This window comes from Episyrphus balteatus, chromosome 2 (genome assembly GCF_945859705.1).
Source record: "Episyrphus balteatus chromosome 2, idEpiBalt1.1, whole genome shotgun sequence".
In the NCBI taxonomy this organism is placed as follows: Eukaryota; Metazoa; Arthropoda; class Insecta; order Diptera; family Syrphidae; genus Episyrphus; species Episyrphus balteatus.
Window position 1 is genome coordinate 98654629 of NC_079135.1, and position 24642 is coordinate 98679270.

At 29.2% G+C, this 24642-nt stretch overlaps 1 protein-coding gene across 11 annotated transcripts in view; it reads left to right on the forward strand.

Moving 5' to 3' along the window:
- LOC129912272 (diacylglycerol lipase-alpha) overlaps positions 1–24642 on the forward strand; it is a 176713-nt gene that overhangs the window by 83368 nt on the left and 68703 nt on the right. For 3 of the 11 annotated variants that reach the window (XM_055990454.1, XM_055990456.1, XM_055990463.1), the window contains one exon: positions 11559–11592. The exons of the other annotated variants lie outside the window; for them this stretch is intronic. The gene's annotated coding sequence lies outside the window, so the exon portion shown is untranslated. The remainder of the gene's footprint in view (positions 1–11558; positions 11593–24642) is intronic. 11 annotated transcript variants of the gene reach the window in all.

Sequence of the window (24642 nt, forward strand, 5' to 3'; positions counted from 1 at the left end):
ATGATTCCGAAACACCCTGTGAAATAATTTTATTGAAATTCATTGGTATAACAGCCCTAGAAATGTCCTTCAAATAAAAAAAAAAATTGTACCGCTAACTCAATCCGTTCAAAAGTTATGATTTTTGCAACGAGATAAGTCATTTTGGACAACCGTGTGGTGCCCGATACAAAAAAAAATTTGTATAACCTCAGCAACAATTTTGTAGAACATAATTTTTTTTATAGTTTTTAAGTTTCCAAAGAATTCTTAATTCGTTATGAAATAAAAAACGATCTTGATTGTTTGATATAATTTCGAATACAAAGTTTATTTGATACTTAATTTGATATTAAAAAACAATTTTATAAAAGATCGAAAACACAACAAGTAAATTTCTTATTTAAAGTACATATTTAAGTTTTATATTAACAACTTCAACACATTTAGGCTATTGATTATGTCATTTAGAAAGGAACTAAGACGTTCACGGGTTTTTATTGCAGGAATCGTTCAATGGGTTATAAAAGAACATAAAACCGCGGAGTGCTATTAAATGAGAGGGTGGAAACTGAAGATAGGGGTGTAAAAGCCCCCTTTTTGGTTTTTTCAATATATCTCGTAAACCGAGCAAAATTTTAGTATATTGCTCTCAAAACTTTTTGTAGAGAATTGAATTTTCTATTAGAATAATGTTTTCTAAAAATTGAAAAAAAAAATTCCATACCAAAATAGTCGAAACAATCATAAAAAAAGTATCAAAAAAATCGATTTTTTGAGTTTTTTTGCTTTTTTAGTTGTACATTTTTTTTGGGTTGAGATAGACATAAACATTGCTCGAAAGAAAAAAAGAAGATTAAATTTCCTTCAAAACCCTGTACTCACTAAATTTTTTCATTGAAAATTAACCGAAGTATGCCCATTTTAATCTATCTTTTTTTCGCATTTTTAGTTTTACTCAAGTAAAACAGAAACATTTGAGGGGAAAGTACGATAACTTAAGCACCAAGAACTGATAATGAGATTTTGTAGAGGGGATAAATACAATCATTGTTTACTATGGGAGGGGGTGTCTATGTCCCCCCGTTTTGGCGGGAGGGGCAATTTTCTAAAAAAAATACTTAAAATAAAAAAAAATTATTAAAAAACAACGGCAACACTCACAGTTTTGATTGATACTTTTTCCAAAAGCTAGAATTATAAACTTAATATTAATTTTAAAATGAAGTTATTTTAATCAATTGTTTTTGAAATACCCGTTTTCAAAGTCAAAACTTGTGGAAAAAAAAGTTTAAAAAGCACATTGAGTACAATTTTCACAAAGACTGTGGACTTCAATACGAAATTGATCGACAAAGTAAACTGCCTTAATTGATTTCTTATCAAATCATGAAAATCATAATGTTCCTATGCCTTCTACTTTTTGAGAAAATTGAAAAATAGACAAAATACTTTCATTATTGGAATCACTCGTTTATTTCAAAAACAATTGATTAAAATAACTTCATTTTAAAATTAATATTAAGTTTATAATTCTAGCTTTTGGAAAAAGTATCAATCAAAACTGTGAGTGTTGCCGTTGTTTTTTAATAATTTTTTTTTATTTTAAGTATTTTTTTTAGAAAATTGCCCCCCCCCCGCCAAAACGGGGGGACATAGACACCCCCTCCCATAGTAAACAATGATTGTAGTTATCCCCTCTACAAAATCTCATTATCAGTTCTTGGTGCTTAAGTTATCGTACTTTCCCCTCAAATGTTTCTGTTTTACTTGAGTAAAACTAAAAATGCGAAAAAAAGATAGATTAAAATGGCCATACTTCGGTTAATTTTCAATGAAAAAATTTAGTGAGTACAGGGTTTTGAAGGAAATTTAATCTTCTTTTTTTCTTTCGAGCAATGTTTATGTCTATCTCAACCCAAAAAAAATGTACAACTAAAAAAGCAAAAAAACTCAAAAAATCGATTTTTTTGAAATTATTTTTATGATTGTTTCGACTATTTTGGTATGTAAATTTTTTTTTCAATTTTTAGAAAACATTGTTCTAATAGAAAATTCAATTCTCTACAAAAAGTTTTGAGAGCAATATACTAAAATTTTGCTCGGTTTACGAGATATATTGAAAAAACCAAAAAGGGGCTTTTACACCCCTATCTTCAGTTTCCACCCTCTCATTTAATAGCACTCCGCGGTTTTATGTTCTTTTATAACCCATTGAACGATTCCTGCAATAAAAACCCGTGAACGTCTTAGTTCCTTATTGCCCTGTTTTTTTCGACATATTCAATAGCCTAATTCCCCTTGTTAAAAGAAACTATAAATTTTAAATAAGGAAAACTATTCAAAAACCAAAATTACAAAAACAAAATGATAATTACAACAACCCCATCACTTTACATAGTCTAATTTTTGGCAATGGTTCTGTCATATCAGCAATTTGTTGATCTGTTGAGATTTGTCGATATTTTGCTTCTGTTTGAATCTTTTGACAACGAGCCTAGCCTTATGCCTTTCAACGCTGCCATCAGGATTCTTTTTTGTACGGAAAACCCACTTGTAGGGTAAAGCTTTCTTACCTTTTGGTAAATCCGTCAAGTTCCAGGTATTATTTTCTTTAACAGAGTAAATTTCTTTTTCCATAGCAGCTTGCCAATGTACTTTATCTTCACTCCTCAAAGCTTTTTCGTAATTTTCAGGATAATTGGTTACAAGTTAATCATCAAGTGCAAAGATAAAATCTCTTAATTGTCTTTGAACTATCGTCGGTTCTTCCTCATTGTCTTCAGCATCCTGAAATTCTTCATAGTCTTGTAAATTTTGATTTTCATCTTCTTGATTTTCATATTCTATAACTTCTTCTTGGTTTTGATCTTGTTCTAAATCTATGTCCTGTTGTAAGTCCTGGGTCTTGTTCTGGGTTTCTTCTTCTATTTCTTGATTTTCTATTAGCTTGATAGGTAAGTTAACGGTTTTATAATTTTCTGGTTTTCTTTTAACAACAGCTTTTATATTGGCCCTAAACAGAGATCCCCCTACTTGTCGTGAACCTTTCAACACTATGTTGTTGTTTACCTTCAACCAGCAGTGACATGACGTTGAACTAAACTCACTGTTCGGGTTTCTGTCTTGTGCTGCCAAAACTGAAAATAAATTTCTAGATATATGAGGAACATACCAAACATCGTTAAGAGTCATCGTCTTCTTTATAGTTCCAACAGTTGATTCAATTTGAATGGTACCCTTGCCTAGTACAGCTAGGCTCTCTCCCCCTGCAGACTGAATGGTGACACCATCTCGAAACTTTTCAAAATCAATGAAAAACGCTATTTGACTTGTAACATGTTTGGTGGCTCCATTGTCAATCCACCAATCTTCTTCATTTGGTTCAAACTGATTGACTTCGTTTGCAATAGTTGTAAGAGCAACTTTGGAATTTACTTCGTCTTGAAAATAATTACAAGACATCTTCTTCGGTTTTCCATCGCAATCCATTTATAACAATTTTTGACCCAGTGTCCTCTCTTTTTGCAATAGTTGCATACATCATTCTCTTGATTTGATGATTTGTTTTGTTTGGATAAACGATGTCTTTGTTGATTGTTAATTTTTACAATGAGTGCTTTTTCAGGATTATCTTCACTAGCTTTCTTTGTACTCCTCTCAAATAAACAGAGCTGCATCGTCAGTTCGTCAAAAGTCTTTTCATTGTCTTTTGTCAACAGCATCCAACTTGACCTAAACGTCTCAAAACGGTTGGGAAGAATCTGAAGCGTCTTGCAAACCAACAACAAATCTGGTAGGGCACTTTCATTTTTAACTTTCAGCCCATTGTTGATTTCGCTCCAGAGACTTTTTAGTTTGGCAACATGTGTTGAAATATCTTCATTTTCTGTCCAACCAAAAGAAAAAAGATCGGTGCACTTCTTAAAAAGTTGATCTTTTGATGTGGCTTCGAACAAACTTTTTAATGCTTCCCACATGTCTTTTGCCTTTTCGCTATCCATAACTTTTTGGTACACGTTATCAGTCATCGAATTAGTTAGCATTGTCTTTGCATAACTATTCGCTTTTCTATATGCATCAAACTCTTGTTTATATTTCTTAGCATCTGCTTCTGATGCATTCGATGGTAATGGATTCGGTTCCAAAAGCTTTCCATCGATCACATCTAAGGCCCCTTCATGGTAATCCAAAAGATCTCGGATCTTTCTCTTCCAAATAGGCCAGTCTCCTTCCCCAGCTAAAAGTTTGATATTTCTTGAATGTTCCATCTCAATGAAATCCAAATTCTCGATATTCTTCTTTAAAAAATTCTTCTACTTCAAGAAACTTCTTCTTTCAAAACTATTTTCTTTTATAAAAGTATTTCGCGTATAAGCGAGGATGGGACCATAACCTTTTATAGTTTTTAAGTTTCCAAAGAATTCTTAATTCGTTATGAAATAAAAAAACCATCTTGATTGTTTGATATAATTTCGAATACAAAGTTTATTTGATACTTAATTTGATATTAAAAAACAATTTTATAAAAGACCGAAAACACAACAAGTAAATTTCTTATATAAAGTACATATTTAAGTTTTATATTAACAGCTTCAACAAATTTTTGTCTAAAACCTACCTTTTTAAAAATTAATAATGTTGTGACCTTTGACCCCTGATACTAGTGGACAGATAAAACTGCAGAACTTTTCACAGATTGTAAACCACCCCAACACCAAGCTGTATACCAAAATAAGCGTGCTAGTAATTTTTTACTTGAAAAAATCTATTTTTCCTGGGCTATGAATACAACATAAAATTTCATACATAACTACGGTGAATATATTTCTAGGAGCGGAACCCGGGACAGATAAAAATTTTTTGGACAATTTTGAAAAAAAAAAATAAATACACAAATAAATAATAAAATGAGTTTTCATAATTTTTCCTAATTTTGATATCAAGATTTCTTAAAGTATTTTATAAGAAAATTTTCGTTTGTTCACAGTCGTTTTTTTTTAAATCAAGGATTATTCCATAGAAAAATCTTTGATTAAAAAATAATCGAGTGTTAACAAAACCGGTCCTAATCGTTTACGAGGAAATCAGAAATTAAGAAAATGGTACTGTTAAATAAATTATAAAAAGATACTATTTAACATTTTTATTTTATTTTAAATGATTTTTAAATTTTGTCATATTTAATTCAACTTTGAAAATGTCCTTTTTTTTAATTTAGCTGGGTTCTTTCCTCTTTCATATGTTTTTCATTATTCGAAAAAAAATTTTTCTGATGTAGCTTTTCAACCTGACAAACCACAAGCTGGAACTAAATAATTGACGAAAAATGTTTAAAAACAAATAATACTTTTATTCAAAAAATAAAAAAACTTTTGTTTTCCAACCATTGTTTTCTTGTTTTCCGTGCAAAGTATTTAAAATTTTGAATACACAAATAAGAGAATTTTGAAATACGGGACAATCACAATCACAATCACAAATTACAAAATACGGTACACTTATACGTCTCGGGTTTATTAACCCTTAAACCCCTAAGACCGTCTACAGATGGTCTTCGCTTAAATCCAATTGTCTTATAACTGAATAATTTTTCCGCTCCCACCTCCAAAGAAGTTTAATGCAGATTGAATTTACCTCTACAAAAGTACCAGTTTGAAGCCTATGGGTAGAATAGTTCTATAGATATAGTCAATTCTATCAAGAATTTGATGCGAAAAGGTGTAAAAATAAATTGGAAAATTTGGTCAAATTAAATTATTAAAAAAAAAGTAAAAAGAGGTGATGTGGGGTAAGATGGGGAACGAAAAAAATTTGTACATTGTATAAAATGTCCAAAACACACATTTTGTACCAAATGCAATACGCATTAGTGTTTTTTTCAAAATTAAAGAGCTTTTTATAACATTTCTTAGAAAATAATTTGTAATTTTGAAATGAATAAAACATTTATTTTGGATTTGAATCATTTGTTAATTGTCATATTTTCTTAGTAGGTAACCACTAAGACCGTCTACAGACGGTCTTCCGTTTTTTCCACCTGGCGCTTCCAGGTGACATTTTTTGGATAAACGGACTTCATATTCGTATTTTTCAGCCTAAAATCATATAAGAATCAAAATTCCTATAAAAAATTTTAATTTATTATTTTAATGTCAGTGGTTTAAGGGTTAAATAAAAACCCGGGACAAACTATAGAAATACGGGACAGTCCCGGGTAAACCGGGGCGGATGCTCACCGTAACATAACTGAGGTACAACTTATAATTGTCAGTAATTTTCATTAATAAATGGCCACGGAAAGCGGATGGCCTAATTCTAAAATAAAACCCATATCAAAACTTTTACTTCTTTTAAGAGATACTAAGGGAGAGAATTTAAATTCTACAAAACCATCTCAAAATCATTTTTTATAATTCCATCATAAATTTATTCTTTATGGCTTTTGCTTAGTACCTACTAAAAATTATTGAAAAAAAAAACTCAATCAAAAGACTCGGAGTGTACATGCATTTAATAGAAATGCTATGGCTTTTCCAATTATATCAAACACACTAACCTTATGTCAGTCATATATGTGAAAGAAAATTTGCATTTTACCGTCAAATGTGCCAATCAATGAAGTATACATATTTTCTAAAAATGACTTACACACTAGACTGGGCCAAAAAAAAAAAATATTTTTTTTTTTGAAATTAATATCGAAAATCTTGTTCAGGACGATGAAAAAAAAATTTGGTGAAAATTTGAGCCGTTAAAAAAAATTTTAAGAGGTCTATCATCGGTGTTTTTTATTTTTATACATGATATGACGTTTTACAACAGAACTGCTAGACGATCAAAGTAAAAAAAATTTCTGTTCATTTTTTCTTATATAAAATTAAATTTCCTACAAAAAAGATCTAATTGAAAATTTTCGTCAGACGAGCCGTATTCGAGTAATTAAGCTTTTTAAATCGAAGTGTTTTTTCAATTTGCCTGTTTCACTTTGGAATTTTGTGATGAGCAAATAAGTGAATAGAAAAATAAAACCTCGACAGATTCTTATAGGAAATTTAATTCTCTACAAAAAAGGTCTTGTAGTAATTTTCCCTGAATTGAGTTTTGAAGAAGTTATTCACGATTTAAATCGAGAAAAAAATTAAAAAATCAATTTTCAATTTCAAAATTTTCTAATTCACTGAAAATTCAATATTTTCAAATTAGCAAGATGTTTTCTTGTAGGGAATTAAACGTTCTATAAAAAGTTCCTTGGCAGCAAATTAATTGCTTTAACCGTTTAGAAGATAATCGTATTCAAATCGCAAATGCATACTTGTCATAAGAAAACTATTGAAATCAGTGGGCATTGGTTTTGATACGAATATCTTCTTAACGGTTAAAGCAATTAATTTGCTGCCAAGGAACTTTTTATAGAACGTTTAATTCCCTACAAGAAAACATCTTGCTAATTTGAAAATATTGAATTTTCAGTGAATTAGAAAATTTTTAAATTGAAAATTGATTTTTTAATTTTTTTCTCGATTTAAATCGTGAATAACTTCTTTAGAACTCAATTTAGGGAAAATTACTACAAGACCTTTTTTGTAGAGAATTAAATTTCCTATAAGAATCTGTCGTGATTTTATTTTTTTATTCACTTATTTGCTCATCACAAAATTCCAAAGTGAAACAGTCAAATTGAAAAAACACTTCGATTTAAAAAGCTTAATTACTCGAATACGGCTCGTCTGACGAAAATTTTCAATTAGATCTTTTTTGTAGGAAATTTAATTTTATATAAGAAAAAATGAACAGAAATTTTTTTTACTTTGATCGTCTAGCAGTTCTGTTGTAAAACGTCATATCATGTATAAAAATAAAAAACACCGATGATAGACCTCTTAAAATTTTTTTTAACGGCTCAAATTTTCACCAAATTTTTTTTTCATCGTCCTGAACAAGATTTTCGATATTAATTTCAAAAAAAAAAATATTTTTTTTTTTTGGCCCAGTCTATTACACACACATACACAAAGTCCTCTCTCTCTTCAATTGAGATCATCAGACTTCCTCAAATTGGATTAGAAGGGTATTCACATTCATATAAATCGAATGAAAATTTATTCAAAATTTTGTTCGGTGCTTGAATCGGTCGCCATGTCCGATATGTTGAATTGAAATTTTATATGGATTCTCTGTTTGCTTTTTACTTTTTACTCCTTAAAAGAAGAATAAAAAAATAAAAAAACATACAAAAATATATAAAATGTTGAAAAGGATGTAGATTGAAAGGACATTTTTTCGAACAACAATTTTTGTAATTTTTGAATGTTGCAATGCAAAAATTTAAAACTCAAAAGTTGCATTGGTACTTTACATAATTGTTTGTAATGAAAAATTTTCCAGGTCACAAGGATCAAAAGTGAATTGTATCCCAGAGAGACGACGACAAACGACCGAAATATAAAAAAAGGATATTTTCCTGTGGAAGTAATAAAATTCTTCCAAAATGATACTTCTTCTACTTTCATATTCTCGGGGTTGAAGTGAATCCTTTCGTTGTCGTCCGAGACTGCAATTTGCAGTAATTTTCTGTATAGAATCCTGTTTTGTTCTGAAGGTCCTTTGTGGAGTTGTCAACGTCACCGGATGCCTTCTGTAATGTCAAACAGAGAGACAAGGTGCAAGTGCAAGCAAAAGGGTAAAATACCATATAGAGCACTAATAGTTGTCATTGTTTGAAGTGTCTCCATCCTCGAATATGTGTTTCGAATGAAGAAGGATACTCTTGAAGCTCGACGACGAAGAAGACTGTGAATTTCATCAAACGTCTGCTCTCAATATGAGCGGTTTTTTATGGTCAATAAAACGTTTGTTGATTGCAAAAACGATGGCGACGACGAATGTCATCGTCGTATCCATTATCATTTTGATGATGATGGTGAAATGGTGAAATGGCGAAATGATGATGACGAAATCGAAAACGACACATACCAAAAACATTTCAACTATGACGATGATAAGCGAAAAAATTCATCAGAGGGGAAACTCCTTTCGGCCATATAAACCAAGAAATGACGATGATGAAAAAAAAAAAAAAACATGACAACGACGATGTCGCCGGCAAGGACTACGATTAAATGCATTCACATTATAATGAAAACGCGTTTAGCATTTTTAGCTTCTCTCATCCTACCCTTTTTTGATGATGAGATATTTATTCATTTTTTTTTTTTTTTTCAATTTATCTTGACATTTTATGGAGAATTGTTATATGAAACTATAAAAGAGTGGTGTAGTGTGTGCGGCTATAATAAGAAGGATAAAGTGATTTTTTATTTTGTTGCTCTGGCATTAGCAAATGCTTCGGCAGCAACAGCGGCGACGAAGTAGAAAATATCATAGCCATGACATTTTACTCAGTTTTTTTTTTTTCGTTTTAGGGGTTAAGAACCAGTGTTGGATTAGATTGAAAAATTAAAGTTGGCAAGAGGTGCCTATGGGCAATACTTAAAGGGCCGTAATTTTTTTTTTTTTGATACACAGCCAAATTATTTAATAATTTTCTAAGCTTAATAAGTAGGTCACAAAGATCTATAAATGTCTACAAAATTTCACTCGGGGTCTTCAAATGCAATAATACCAAAAAGTAACCTAGTTGAGTGTTCGAATTGTCGAAAATAAAATAAAAACTTTTAGCCATCAGAAGCCTTTACAAAAATACAAAAATATGTACAGATAAAACGCAATATAAAAACCAAGGGTAAAGTTCTTTTATTAAAAATGATAGTTTTTATGATGTTGTTTGGCTTGGCATACAAAAAACAATGACATAATAGAAAAGGGCAGAGTTTGAAGATTTGAACCTATTCAACTACTATATCTGATTTCTGATAGATACCTATATCAATTAGAGCTTTGAGGACTAAGTTCAAAAACTTGAACTTGGTCCCCTACCATGTCTAATTGGCTTTTTTACGAACTTTGGAGAAGATCAATTTAAAGTTAAATGGAATACAAAAAAAAAAAAAAAAACAGAAAACGCCGTGAAGCATTAAGTCTATATAAGTGTTTTTATTAGAATTGAACAAAAAAAAAAAAATATTTTAATTTTCTATATTAACGCTTGTTGTTGGAAGCCCCATTCAGATACTTTTTTCATACCACTATCATTAATTCTATGTTTTTGTGCGATGTTTTTATTTATCAATTATATCCCCGTTCAATTGGAGGTGGTAGTTTACCTATAATGATCTAGTAGATCTAGTACCAAAATTAAAACATGATCTTCTACTCGATGAGATAGGAATGTTATAGTTGTTGTACTAGATTTCTAGTCAGGAGTAAACTACCACCTCCAATGGAACAGGCCTTATAATAAAAACGCTCAAATTGTTCATAACTCTTATCATAGAATTAACCGGGAAAAATTACTTTATGATTGAGATGTAGCGCTGCAGTCGCTATACAGGGATGTGATTCGATAGCCAAAACAAAAATCCCTAAAAAGGAGTTTTTGGTTACTAAATAACCGAAATTAAAATCAAAAATTGTATTTCTATTTTGTTGATTTTTATTGGTTTTGTGTTTTTTGTAATATTTTTAAAGTATAAGTAGAATTTATAAGTTTGCTGAGATGGTTTTAAATTTTCCTACTTGAAAGAATTTTTTCAGTTTCTTTATAAACACTGACAACAAGAAGATGATCAATTTTACTGAGTGCAAGTGTTTATTTGATTTCGATAAGGGTGTATAAGCATTTACGCCAAAGTTGTAATTCACATTATTTGCAAGTTATCCACGTGCACTGTGGCGTATACGTGTTTTGTTTGTTTTTTTTGTATAACTTTTTTTAAACCGTAGGTATATTCAAGATTAGAAATAACGGTAGCTAGAAATAACAGCTAAAAGAAACACTGTTCCTCTTAGAATTAAGAATTTTGCGAGAAAGAAAAATTTTCTTCTTTTCCATAGCTATCAGTTCATTTTCTTCAGCGGAAAAGGGTATTTTTTGACCGATATGAAAATTTAGAATTGATAGTTCTTTATTTACTATGGAGTAATAAATTGTTAGGTGTTATGCATAATTTTAGGGAATTTTTAATGCTGATAAAATATATAAAACAACTCTTTATACGTTTAAATCATGTTCGGAAATTAAATTTAAATTGTATACCTAATCCAAATTTTCATTCTTATTAAAAGAAGACCCTTTTAAGAAATTGTTTTGTAACCTATTTCCTTTAGTATTTTCATACGGTGTCATACGTATAATACTATCATTCCTATTATAAGTATGAATGGTAAAACATTAGCCATTTACCCAACACTGGACATAGAATATCGCTCCTGCTCTAGTAAACATCTTATCAAATTAGGGCCAGGAAAGGTTAGAGATAAAAATATGAAAAAAAAATAGGGTATTTTTTAATCATTTTTTGGACTTGATTTAGGGAGCGTCGCACTCAATTTTCGCAAAAGAGTAAAATAAAGACCACCCCAATGTATAAATATAATTTTAAAATGTTCTTATAATATTCTATTTTTTAATTAGTCATAGGCACTAAATTTCAATACTTTTCCTTTTTTTTTTGCAGGTGATGATTTTTCTGAAAAGTTGCACAGTATAAGGTATATTTATGCAATTTAAAATTTTATATATAAATGTTGTCATTTTTTTTTGTATAAATTTTTATTTATAACATTTTTTTAATATTTCAAAAATATTTTTGAAATACGTACATTTTTTCTTTCCAAAAAAAAATTTATTTATGTTTATTTTTTTTTTTTATTTGAAAAACTGTTTAAACTGAATTTTCTATACCAAAATCATATAATTGATCCTACTCCACCCCTGGTCACGAAACTAAGTGGAACTAGCAAAATTTTAATAAAAAAAAAATTAAAAAAAAGTTTTCTCTTTCTCGCTTAGAATGAACACAATTTTCATTAAATTGCATTTAAAAAATAGTCAACAAAACGAAGGATAACAAAATTTGCTTTTCCATGAGTTTCGTAAAGTTTTCTTGTAGATTTGGAGTTTTCAGATTATACTCATTTAGTGAAATTATAACGTAAAATTCTATGCACCTACAGAAACCTATTCATAAACATTATCCATGTTGTTAAGCTCCACTGAAAGATTGCAAAACTAAAAAAAATTAATATTAAAGAGACTGTTTTAATATAGTTTAGTAATATAGCAAAAAAAAAATAAATATAGTAAAATAGTAAATATACTAAAAAAAAAAAAACATTTAAAGGAATTAAAAATCTCTAATTTACAAAAAATATTATGTTTTGTGAGAGAGTTTTTTTATTGTATCAGTTAATATTGTACATACACCCTAACATCAATTTAAAATTAAACAAATTTCCCTTCAACTATTCGAAGGTAGTTTGAATTTACATTATATAATTTACAAAGCCTATTAACCCAAAGATCAAAAGCTTATAAGCATAATTTTCTTTTTATTGTCATCGCATGACTTAAATAGCAGCCTCATTACAACTTTGAAGATTGCAAATTTATGTCTAAAGTATACTAAAAACCCTGAATGTTTATTTGACTTCTTTGAAAACTTAAATCCAGACATCATTGTTTACTCTAAAGTTTCGTATCACCTTAAAAGAAAAAAAAAAAAAAAAATAAGTAAAACTTTTTGTGTATAACCGACAACCCAAGAATTATGCAATGAAAAATATCTGTCAAGTGCACGGTTTTGTGTTTGATTTTGTTTTTTTTTTTTTTTTTTATTTCTTTGTTTTCATTTGAACTAAGACATTGTTCTTATTCTTCAAATGTAAATATTTAACAAGAAGAAAACAAAAGAAACAACAAAAAATTAGAAGAAAAAAAAAACACAAAAAAATATCCTTTTGTTTTTTTTTTTTCAAATATACCTATTTTGGTGTATATATTATTTTTTTTTATCTGCAAAGGAAGAAATGAATTTGTACAGGTTAGGTACCTACCTACTATATAATTCCTGGTGCAGAGCTTCTTCCTGTTGTAAGTTCTCATTCTTTCTCTTTTATCTTCTTTTTGAAGGTAAATGTATAGGTATCCTGTAAATCTTTTCATTTATCATTTTGTTTGCTGGCACTTTTCTTCTTGTTATCTTGGCCGTGTTGTGTTTTTTTTTTTTTCTTCTAATTCTTATACAGACAGAGAGTTTGCTTTGTTTTTAGCCTGGCTAATATTAAAGAAAAAAAAAAAAGAAATACAGAAAACGTTTCTACATTTCTTCAATGTTTTTTCTTTTATGAATTGGAACAAATGAGACAGGTGGATAATGGATATACTGCTATAAAACACTCGGATTGTATCCTTTTTTATTTGTAATGGTACTAAAAAACTACCGTACAGTGGCTCTATTTGACATAAATATGTGCTATTTTCATGATGTGTTTTACTTATAGATTCAGACATAAAAAAGAAAGATTCAAGGCCTTGGACGTCATTTTAGCGGTTTAACTGATAAAAAATATTTAAGTATGTACGTTTTCGAAAAATATTAATTCTGAATAAGGGAGTTTCTGAATATTTATACACACTGTATCCTGCGTCACTACATTACATTATTCATTAGTCCTAAATAACAATTAAAAAGTTTTCGCTGGAGTTAATACATTTATTGTGTTTGAAAAATGGAGCTAGTTTTTTTTTTCATTTTTGGCGGACTTTTTAGTTATGGTTAAACACTGTATAAAAAGTTTGTTTGAGTCAAGTATTGAATGCAGTTTTATCACATTACCCATTAAGAGAAAAATGCCAAAAATTTGATATTTGAAAACTTCCAAAATATTTATATTTTAAAAACGATGAATTGATGAAAAAATAATTTTTCTTTTAGAAAATATTATTATCTACAAAATGAGCATATCTACCAAAATCTTCACATTTGAAAAGAAAACTATGAAAAAGCGACGTTTTTAATGATTGGCCAATTTTTAAGTTACCAATTTTATTTTTAAAATTTCCTTTAAAAAGAATTTTTATATTAGAAACATAGGTAGTCTTTGAACAATGCCGAAAAATATTTTGTAAGCATACTTGTTTATCATTCTAAGACATAAAATTTAAAAAAACAGTTTTTCGACGTGTTAACAAGTTTAAAGTATAATAACACTAGTCGTTAAAAAAAAGTCGGGAGCAAGAACTATATTACGTAATTTTTATTGACTTTGGTGTGCTGAACTTGAAACAGTTTACAGTTTACTATTTTCGGTATAAAGTCTCAAAAACTGATATTAAATTAAATTTTTTGAAATTTTTAATAAAAAAAAAAACTAATTTTTAATCTGAATCAGAAGTCGCAAACTGGAATTTGGTTAAAAAAAACCTTCATTATGTTAGGGGCCGGTTATAGCGATCAGGAAAATGAATCAGAAAAAAATTTCAAATAGATATTTTGTAATGTTTTTATTCGATTTGAAACACAAATCACATACCAATCAATTTATAAATGACTCAAAGAATTTTTTCGAAAAGAAAATTAACAATGAAACAATTATTTTTTGCTTAAATTTAATTGTATTTATTTGTTTTCCTGGTGCTAATTTTTCGGTCCAGCCGATTGACATTTGAAACAAAAAGAAACAAATCGTTCCCCTGAAATATTTCAAATTTTTCCTATTCCACTGCATACGAATAATTTTTTCGTGTGTATTTCAATCAGGAAAAGAAGAGGGTAGGTAGATTTTGTATGTGTCAACTGACGTAAGTTTTCCTGAACGCTATAAACTACTTTGACATCGGATTCGGAAAATTTGGATTGAGATTTGTCATGCCTTCCGTTGTCGGTCTCTACATGTACTGTAATTCTACACTTTCTACCGCCTAAATAGATGCACCGATATTCTTCAAATTTGTTATATTTGTTTTTTAACATTACGCTTACAACATTTTCGGGGAATTGTATTTTTATCAATAACGACTGTTTTTGATAAAACAGTTTTCACTTTAAAGGTTTAGAAGTTTTCTGTCCAAATTATATCGTAACACTTTGTGGGCAATAAAAAAAAAACAATAAGCCTTGATCATTCAAATTTTGATAAATTTCACTAATCGTCTTCTTTTTCTAAACGCTTAAATTGTAACTCCCAGAACAGTGAACAGAGACTTTATAATGACACAAAAAAAGAAGAGTATAACTTTATCAGATTAATTTATAGTTAACAATTAGTTATATATTAGTTCACTCGGAACCATTAGCAGTTAGTTATATTTCGTGAATTCGGCATCAAATAGTTGGACTATTAGGATAGTAAAAAACTACAAAGTGCAGTTTTCCAAGAACTTTTCAAACAACTGAAATCATTTAAATATAAATTATCAGATTGATTTTGCTATCATATTTTAAATTTTCAAACTTGTTTCTGTCGATGAATTAGATTATTACAATGAAATGCAGTTTTAACCTCTTCTATTAGAACTTGTAAATGAGATCCAACTTTAACAATAAAAGCAACATTTTTTAATGCAGTCCGTCATTAAATTGCACAGTAATATTTATTTTTTCAACCAAAAAAAAAATCAAAACGAGTCACTGTAATCAACCTCTTCACTTACTACAGCTTTATTAACTCATTCATTTTCTTTCATTTCTTTCCTTCCCAAACCCCGATTGATGTTGCCTGCTATGTCGTCGTGATGGTGTGTGGCAAGGTAAAGTATTTCAAACAAAGCCACCTTGGCTAATCCTAATCGAAAGTCGTAAATCCTTTTAATCGCACAGCCAGAATACTTGTAAGTAGAAAGAGAAAGAGTATAGTAAAAAGGATTCCTGTGGCAGAGAAAAGGCAAAAAGTAATATTTATGATCTCGAAGAAAGGGGAATCCATTTTCTATAACTACCCATCACCACCATTACCAAGTACTCATACCCCACTTTGCTTCAAAAGCAATTTGAATTTCCTTTCAATTTGTTCTTGTTGAGATATAAATATTATGTGTATGTGTACACAGACAGAAACAGATACAGTTTTATCTGTATTATATGCTCCACCAGGCCAATGAAACTTGACCCAATTCTCCATATCAGAGAACTTAAATGCGGTAACATTATACAAAGAGGACAGGGCATCAGGACCACGGTTGCCGTTTTGGTAGAATCCTACCAAATTTGGTAGGTTTTTTCGGCTTTGGTAGGTTGGTAGGTTTAAACACGATTTGGTAGGTTTTTTTAAGTCCCCTTTTAAAATACTTACTATTTTATAGTTTTTAGAATAACTATTATACGCTTTATTCTCAAGTCAGTCAATTACATTAATTTAATTTCTTTCTTATAGATTACAAAATCTGTTTCTAAAAGTTGCAACTTCAATGCATTAGTAAGAAAAAATAATATAGCTTCAAAACTTCAATTAAAAGTTCATCCAGATAACGTCAAAATTTGACCAAAATTTTGCATCTAACCGATGAACCTTGTAGTATCAAAACTCCGCTTAAAAAAAACTGCAGAACTTCAGATCTTTGAAATACCAATTTTTAGTTTTGAAACGAAATTTTCTGAAGAATTTTCAAAAACTAGAAATCAACCTTTTTACTTGCTCTATAGGGCAAGTATTGGTTTCGTGTAGAAAAAAAAATCGAGGTTTTAATCAAAACCAACATTACGATGATGAAGAAGATCAAAAAAGTGGTTTTCGTCATGCCGTCCGTCGGTCTGTGCGTCTGTGCGTCCATCTGTACATCGAGCTAGAGCCTAAACGGATGGATGGATTTGCTTGAAACTTGGTACAGATGATTTTTACGTAATTCCCTAGACCCGTTTTTTATTTTTTTAATATCTCCATTTTAACGCATACCTCCCATATAACGTTTTCGAGGTATTGCAAATTTCTCGAAAACGGCTCTAACGATTTCGATCAAATTTGGTGTGCGGAATACTCTAACAAAACTGCGTTTTTAGTTTTTCTCAAAAAATGCGGAGAACGGAAATATGGCGTTGCCGTTTTTCAAAAATTGACATATTTTTTTAGTTCATATATTTCATCGAAGCATTAGTTATTTTATTTAAAATTTACAGAGATCATTAAGTACAAAATGTTAAAAAAAAATATTTTTAAAAACATTTTTGAAAAAAAAACAATTTTTTAATTGAATTTTTAAACTTTTTATTTTTTTTGTTTTTTTTTTATTTTTTTTTCTACCATATCTTAAATTTCCAATAGATATTTAAGATAAAGATACTGTCAACTACAAGAGCAAGTACGTGAGACCCAGTCGTGCATTTTATTTTCTTCGTTTTGCTTCATTTTTATTCTCTGGAATTTTTTAAATTTTTTTGTCTTCGTTTTGCTTCATTTTTATTCTCTGCAATTCTAGCAAAAATGTACATTCTTAAAATGTAGTTACCGTTTTCGAATTTTGAATCATTTTATCAGTTAAAAACAAAAATTAAAGATTTGGTAGGTTTTTGTATAATTTGGTAGGATTTTTGGGTAATTTTGGTAGGAATTTTTTTTCACCAGTGGCAACCGTGATCAGGACTATACACAGAACAGCAAAAGCATATTTTCTTTCCTGATAACTTTCCACACAATTTTATATATATATAAAAAAAAAAAAACAAAAACGGCCAAACAGAAACGATCTCTATATAGCCACAGTTTTTGATGTCATGCGGCTGTCAAAAGTGTGATATCCTTGGTTCACATCCAGGAAGTGACTTGACATAATGTTTATGTGTGTTATGTCGCTGTCATCCTTTCTCACACTTTCTGCTCGATGTCGTTGTGTGTCGTCAAACAGAGAGAAAACTACTTCCCTGTTTGCACTATTATTCCACATTTTTTTATCCTGTTTTTCCTCTCTGAATGCACAAAAAAAACCCCACTTAAACTTCTCAGTTGTCCTCCTCACAGAGGAATCCAAAAAAATATATATGATAGAAAAAAGGGGTTACACTGAAGGACGAAAACATTTTAGTTTAATAATAGAATTTCCACATCCTTCAACTCAGGGATAATGTAATTTAAGTTTTTTTTTTTTTTTTTGCTAAGCTTTTTCTAAATGTCAAGGAAGACTGGCGCGCGAATTTAAGTTTCTCTATATTTTTTGTTTGTATGTTAACTTGAAAGTCCTTAAAGGACTCTGATGACGGAAATTTATAACAAAGGAAAAAGTAGAAAACTCATAACGGTGATGTGTCTTAGTGTGCAAGAACTCCCACCGCGACGCCGCGCGCCGGCAGTAGTCGGTAAAGCCACTTGAAATTCACTTGCACCGCACCAAAACCGCACCTTCCTCTACATTTTAAATGCAGCTCTTTGTGTAGATCCAGGACCACAAGATTCTTTTATACAATTGCTCGTCGTCCTTCGTTAGTAAACCGGGCGTTGGTGGTTTTTACATTTTATTTGTTTTTTTTGTATCCTTTTTTTTTTTTTTTTTTCTTTTTGAAACACCAACTGTATTTGGCGCTTTTACGTTCACGGACATTCACAAAAAACGGGCAACATAGTTGACAGAAAAAAAAAATCCTTGTGAATGGGAAATTTAAGTTTTTCTGTAACGACTTTTTATTTCCTTTTTTTTTGTGTTGAATGGATAAATGAACAAACCTTATTTAACAGTCTGGAAAGTTGATTTAGTTAATTTTTCAACCTTGACACCTTGAAAATGTAATTAAAAAAAATTATACAATTTAATGAAAGGCTGGATTTGTTTTTGTTAATTTTTCAAATCCTTTTTTTTTTTTTCTTGCGTTAATTTACTTCTTCATGCTTTTTTTTTTTTAAATTGAAAGGCTTTAATTTATTTTCGCCATAAGAGTATGTTTTTTATATAATAAAAGAAAAATGAAACACGTTTTTCTAATTTGCAACGTTACCTTTCAGACTACACAATAGACGTCCTTCGCTTACGAGTCCTTTATTTAACGTTTGCATGGTGGGAGAGTTTTTTTTTGCATGGAGTCGCATAATTTTGTATTTTTTTTTTTTTTTTTTTTTGATGCAAGGAATCTTTGCTTTACGTGGAATATAGTGATGATGGTTGCTTTGATTCCATTTGCATTTTTCAAGTTCTTTTAAATGCACATGCACACAAATATGCATTCCACATGCAAACAATATATACAAAAATGAAAAACATCATGACAAGTTTTTCGAGTTCTTTGAAATAGATACTATAGATAGTATGCAAATGGTATTTATTTTTATAAATGGGTTCCATGAACAGTTTTATATTTTTTCTTTGGTCAGATAATTTTATTGGTAAAGGTAAAGATTTATTGTAACAGGTAAATGGAGCGTTAAATGTCTCGGAAATTGAATAATGAACCTGGGTCTTCTGACGAATACTGAGGTTCATTATTCAATTTCCGAGACGGTTCATTTGAATAAAAAAAATAATTTTGTAAATGAAAATAATTCACCATTAAGGGATTTTGATGTTGACCCCAAAAAACGAACTTGAAATTGCTTCGAAATATTAAGATTTGTGCATTCGATAAAAAAAATTAATTAATATAAGTATACCTATAAAACTTATTTTTTACATCTGAAAGCAGGGGATTTCTTCATTTTGCATTTCGAATCGAACAGTTCCGTAGAGTTCTAAGCATAACCAAACAAAAACTTTTGTTTAGGGTTTAGCCTTAAGTCTGACCAATTAAGACCATCCTGTCCTTAAAGTACCTACAGTGTAATGTATAGGGATAGGATTTTCATGCACTTAAAAACGAAAAATATGCGCTCAAAATATGCTCTTGAAAATAGAAAATATGCACTTTAAATATGCATTTAAGGCCACATGAATTTGTTAAATATCAGTATTTCTTAGAAATCTATATACGAAACCATTTCAAAGTTCAAAGATGTAACTTTTTGGAAATATTGGGGTTTTCTTAAAAAAAAAAAAAAAAAATAAATAAAATTGCCGAAAATTTAGTCTTAAATAACCCAATTTATCATTTGATCGTGTTTTGTATGAGTTTGGACAACGTGGGTTTGTCAGTTTTGCACAGCATTTGCTTACGTTTTTGGCTTTTTTCCAATTGTAATTTCGTTATTTTTGCGAAAAACATGCATTTATTTCCAAAATATGTCAAAATATTAAAAAAAAAATGCAAATAAATGCATAATATGTAAAAATATGCACTTACAATTGATTGCCATTTTAAAGGAAATCTCCTGATTCGTATACATAATTCGTTGCCATGCTTCCAAGGTGTTCCTAAAAAAACATTCATTTGCATGGAAACCCGATCCCTAGTAATGTACAAGTCCTTCGATTGAATAATTTGCCTTTAAACAACTCTGCATTGTTTTCCACTAGTCCAGAATTATTTTACAAGTTAAAATAAAAATCATTTTTATATGATAACACTGGTAACTTTCTAATTAATTGTCTTCCTAACCTCAGGCAAACGAATCGCAAAGTTTTGCAAAAAAAAAATTGCATTTGAAAATGCAATTATTTTAAAATTTTGTTTTAAAACTGTACGCGAATTTTTATTTCCTTTAGGACGAGGGGGTTACAGGATTGAAATACCTCTGTCAAAATAGTAAAGATAAAAAAATATTTTTGGCATAACAGAAGATATTAAACAAAATTATGCTAGTTTTTGGGGTAGATATATTTTTCGAAATTTCAAACGGCAATACTAATTAAAGAACTGCTTTAGATCACTTACTAAGGATTTTACAATATTCGGCTCTGATTTCGTCAGCTTTCAGGTATTTATCAGCGGTTTAAAATATAAAGCATATTGATATAATATTATTTAAAGTGACCTAAGCTTGCTTAAATATTTAATTTGCCTTTAGACAAGGTTGCTTATATTCTTATCTATTTATCGGTTTAGTCAAAATTAAAAATATATTTGGATATTAAATCCATAAAAAACTCTACAATGCCTTATATCGAACGAATCAAAATAATCCTAATCCAGCATAGCGGTCGCTAAAAATATGACCACATTGCCAAATATGGGAAAATAGTTGGTTTGAATACCGAAAATTTTGTTCACTTTTCATTTTCGTTTATGTTCTAAAACTTCGACATTTTGAAAATCAACTTACTCAAAAGAATTTAGTAGCACATAACAATTTCTTGTTTAAGTTTTTATTTTATCTGCCAAAATAATTTTTTTTGAATTTTGTTAGCAAGCTTTGCATTTTTTTCTTCTGAATACGAAAGATTTATTTATTTTATTGTAAAACATGAATATTTAAATTTTGAAATAAAACAAAAAATCGGGCTCAACTATAGAATTTAAATGTTGCTGATGTAGTTAATGTAGTAGCTTTGAAACAGACCCCAGGTCCTCAAACTCCGAATTTTGAATAAAAAATTTTAAAATTTTTTCGTAATAAAATATTAGTTTTACTTTGAATTAATTAAAGGAAATAACAATATGTCTTACAGTTTATGAAAAAAATCAAAAAGTATTTTATTTGCGAAGAACTCTTTTTAATAGAATTTTTTGAAAAAAAATTAACTTTTTTATTCAAAGTTCAACATTTAAAATTTAAAGTTATATTTTCTTCATTCAACAGTCCTTATTTTTTTTAAGGTTAAAAAACGAAAGTTTGAAGTTATTATTTGTCAGTCAATCAATTATTACGATACAAAAATTCAGTTTTTATCAAAAAAATCCAATGCAATTTAAGTAATTTTTTATTTTAGTTTTAAAACTGTATTAATTATCTTTTCCTCTTCGAAATTAAACTAGTGATATCTAAAAAAAATTTTTAAATAAATTTATATTTAATTACAAAAAAGTTTGAAAAAATTCATTTTAAATTTTTTTAATAACATTTATTTTTCAAAATTCTGAGTCAAAAACTCTTCATTAAATTTAATGGATTTAAATTTTACAGAAAGGAATGAGCTTCTGGCTTGTTAAAAATGTATTTTTTAAAATATTTATGTGTTGCCGTTGTGTTCAAATTATTTTTTTTTTTTGTGACTGTCCCTTACTCTCATATATATTTTTTTCCCTTAAATTACCTAGAGAATCTTTTGGTATCATTTAATTCAGAAATTAAAAAAAAAAACAAATTGGTTTTGGAAAAAAAAAAATAATTTTAATTAAAAAAAATCAATACGGTAATTTTTAACCTGTAGAGATTAAAGTATTTTTAGTTACCGACGTTTGAAAAAAAAAAAAATCATCGAAATCGGAGCTGTTCGGCCGGGTTTTCTAATAAATTTAAAAACGGTTAAAACTCTGCAACTGAGCTGTTCTTATGTTTTTTTAAGAATCTCATAAATCATAAAAGTCACCCGTACAAAATTTGAAGAACGAAAACCGATTTTTTTGTATCATCGTAATGTTTTCACTATTAAATTGCCGAAGCCAGTTTTCGAAAGCTATGTAGTGTATAAAATAATTACTTCACTGTTATTAAAAGTTGTTGATATTTCAAGAAGTTATCAGCATGCAAACAGTATTTTGGAGTGGATATCTGAGTGTTCCTAACAACATTTCAAACTCTGCACTCTTATGTACTCCACTCTAATTTCAGTTGAAGAAATAGATAAACACTAAGAAATTTCACTTTTTTTCGTTTATTATACTAGAGCTATTATAGGTCATTACTATACTTTTTGGATGGAACAAAATAACCCTGCAGCGCCTCCTTGCCTAAAAGTAATAATTACCAACTACAAATTATTCTTACTTGACTGAACATACATACCTAATCGATATCTCCACTTAAAAACAAATTTAAACATTCAAGGAATTCTGAAAAATACTTGAAAACCATAACTTGGCAAAACAAAATATAAGCTCTTTGACCTTTCTTATATCCCAACATCAAAAAGTTATGAGCTTAAATTCAAAACTTAAGTCTTGATAGTCCTTAAATTACAAAAAACTTTCACCCAGTAGTCGTTTTCAAACAACACAAAAATATTGCCCAACTCAATTTTTGTCTTGCTCTCAAGTCCAAAATATAAGTATTTTCGCTTCCAGAAGAAGAAGATGAAGGTTTTTCATAAATCGATTAGACCTCTTCATCCTTCGAAATAGTTATAAATCATTATACTAAAGACCCGGCTGGAAGGCTAATATATATGGACTTCCTTTTGTGTGTCCTGAAGGAAATAAGAACGAAGAATTTCCATTCAAAAAATATAATGAAATATATAAGTAAATATTGTTTATGTATAGGTTCATTCGGACAAGATACAACAGAAAAAAAAAGACAAAATAAAAACGATGATGGCATAAACGTTAAATCTGAAACCAGGTCTTATCGATTTTGTTTAGTCTTCGTCGTCCTTGTCAGGGGTCCAGCTCCATTTTCCAGCCTCCTCTTTTTTTTTTTTTATATGGCATTTCGAATTTATTATTCATTTAAAGAGCACACACCAAAAAAATATACGAACGAGAGAGGAGACAAAAAGTCCTTCGAAATCATATAAATGGAAAACATTTGCCATGGGCCCGAAGGAGTCCCTTTGCTGTCATCTTGTTGTTTTTTTTTTTTTTCAGTTTATTTTTTTTTTGTTTCCTTTTTTAAGTGTATGTGTGTGTGAAATATATCCTGCCGAGTAAGTGTTTGGAGTTTTTAGATGGTTTTGATGTTTTCTTTTTCCAAGGATACAAAAAGGACTTTTATATCGATTTTGTCTCTTTTTACTTGCTCTATAGGGCAAGTATTGGTTTCGTGTAGAAAAAAAAAATCGAGGTTTTAATCAAAACCAACATTACGATGATGGAGAAGATCAAAAAAGTGGTTTTCGTCATGCCGTCCGTCGGTCTGTGCGTCTGTGCGTCCATCTATACATCGAGCTAGGGCCTAAACGGGTGGATGGATTTGCTTGAAACTTGGTACAGATGATTTTTATGTAATTCCCTAGGTCCGTTTTTTTTATTTTTTTAATATCTCCAATTTAACGCATATCTCCCATATAACGTTTTCGAGGTATTTCAAATTTCTCGAAAACGGCTCTAACGATTTCGTTTAAATTTGATGTGCGCAGTACTCTTATTGATTCCAACAAAACTGCGTTTTTAGTTTTTCTCAAAAAATGCCAAGAGCGGAAATATGGCGTTGCCGTTTTTCAAAAATTGACATGTTTTTTAAGTTCATTTATATTTCATCAAAGCATAAGTCAATTTTTTCAAAATTTACAGACATCATAGGTATTGAAGTGTAAAATGTAATAAGAAATTAAAAAAAAATTTTTTTCAAAAATTTTTTAAAAAAGTGAACTTTTTTAAGTTTCGATTTTTTTTTTTTGTTTTTATTTTTTTTTTTCTTCACAAAATCTTAAATTTCCAATAGATATTTAAGATAAAATGCACGACTGGGTCGCACGTACTTGCTCTTGTAGTTCCAAGCATCTTTATCTTAAATATCTATTGGAAATTTAAGATTTTGTGAAGAAAAAAAAATAAAAACAAAAAAAAAATCGAAAGTTAAAAAAATTCAATTTTTTAAAAAATTTTTGAAAAACTTTTTTTTTAATTTTTTTTTACATTTTACACTTCAATACCTATGATGTCTGTAAATTTTGAAAAAATTGACTTATGCTTTGATGAAATATATGGACTTAAAAAACATGTCAATTTTTGAAAAACGGCAACGCCATATTTCCGCTCTTGGCATTTTTTGAGAAAAACTAAAAACACAGTTTTGTTGGAATCAATAAGAGTACTGCGCACACCAAATTTAAACGAAATCGTTAGAGCCGTTTTCGAGAAATTTGAAATA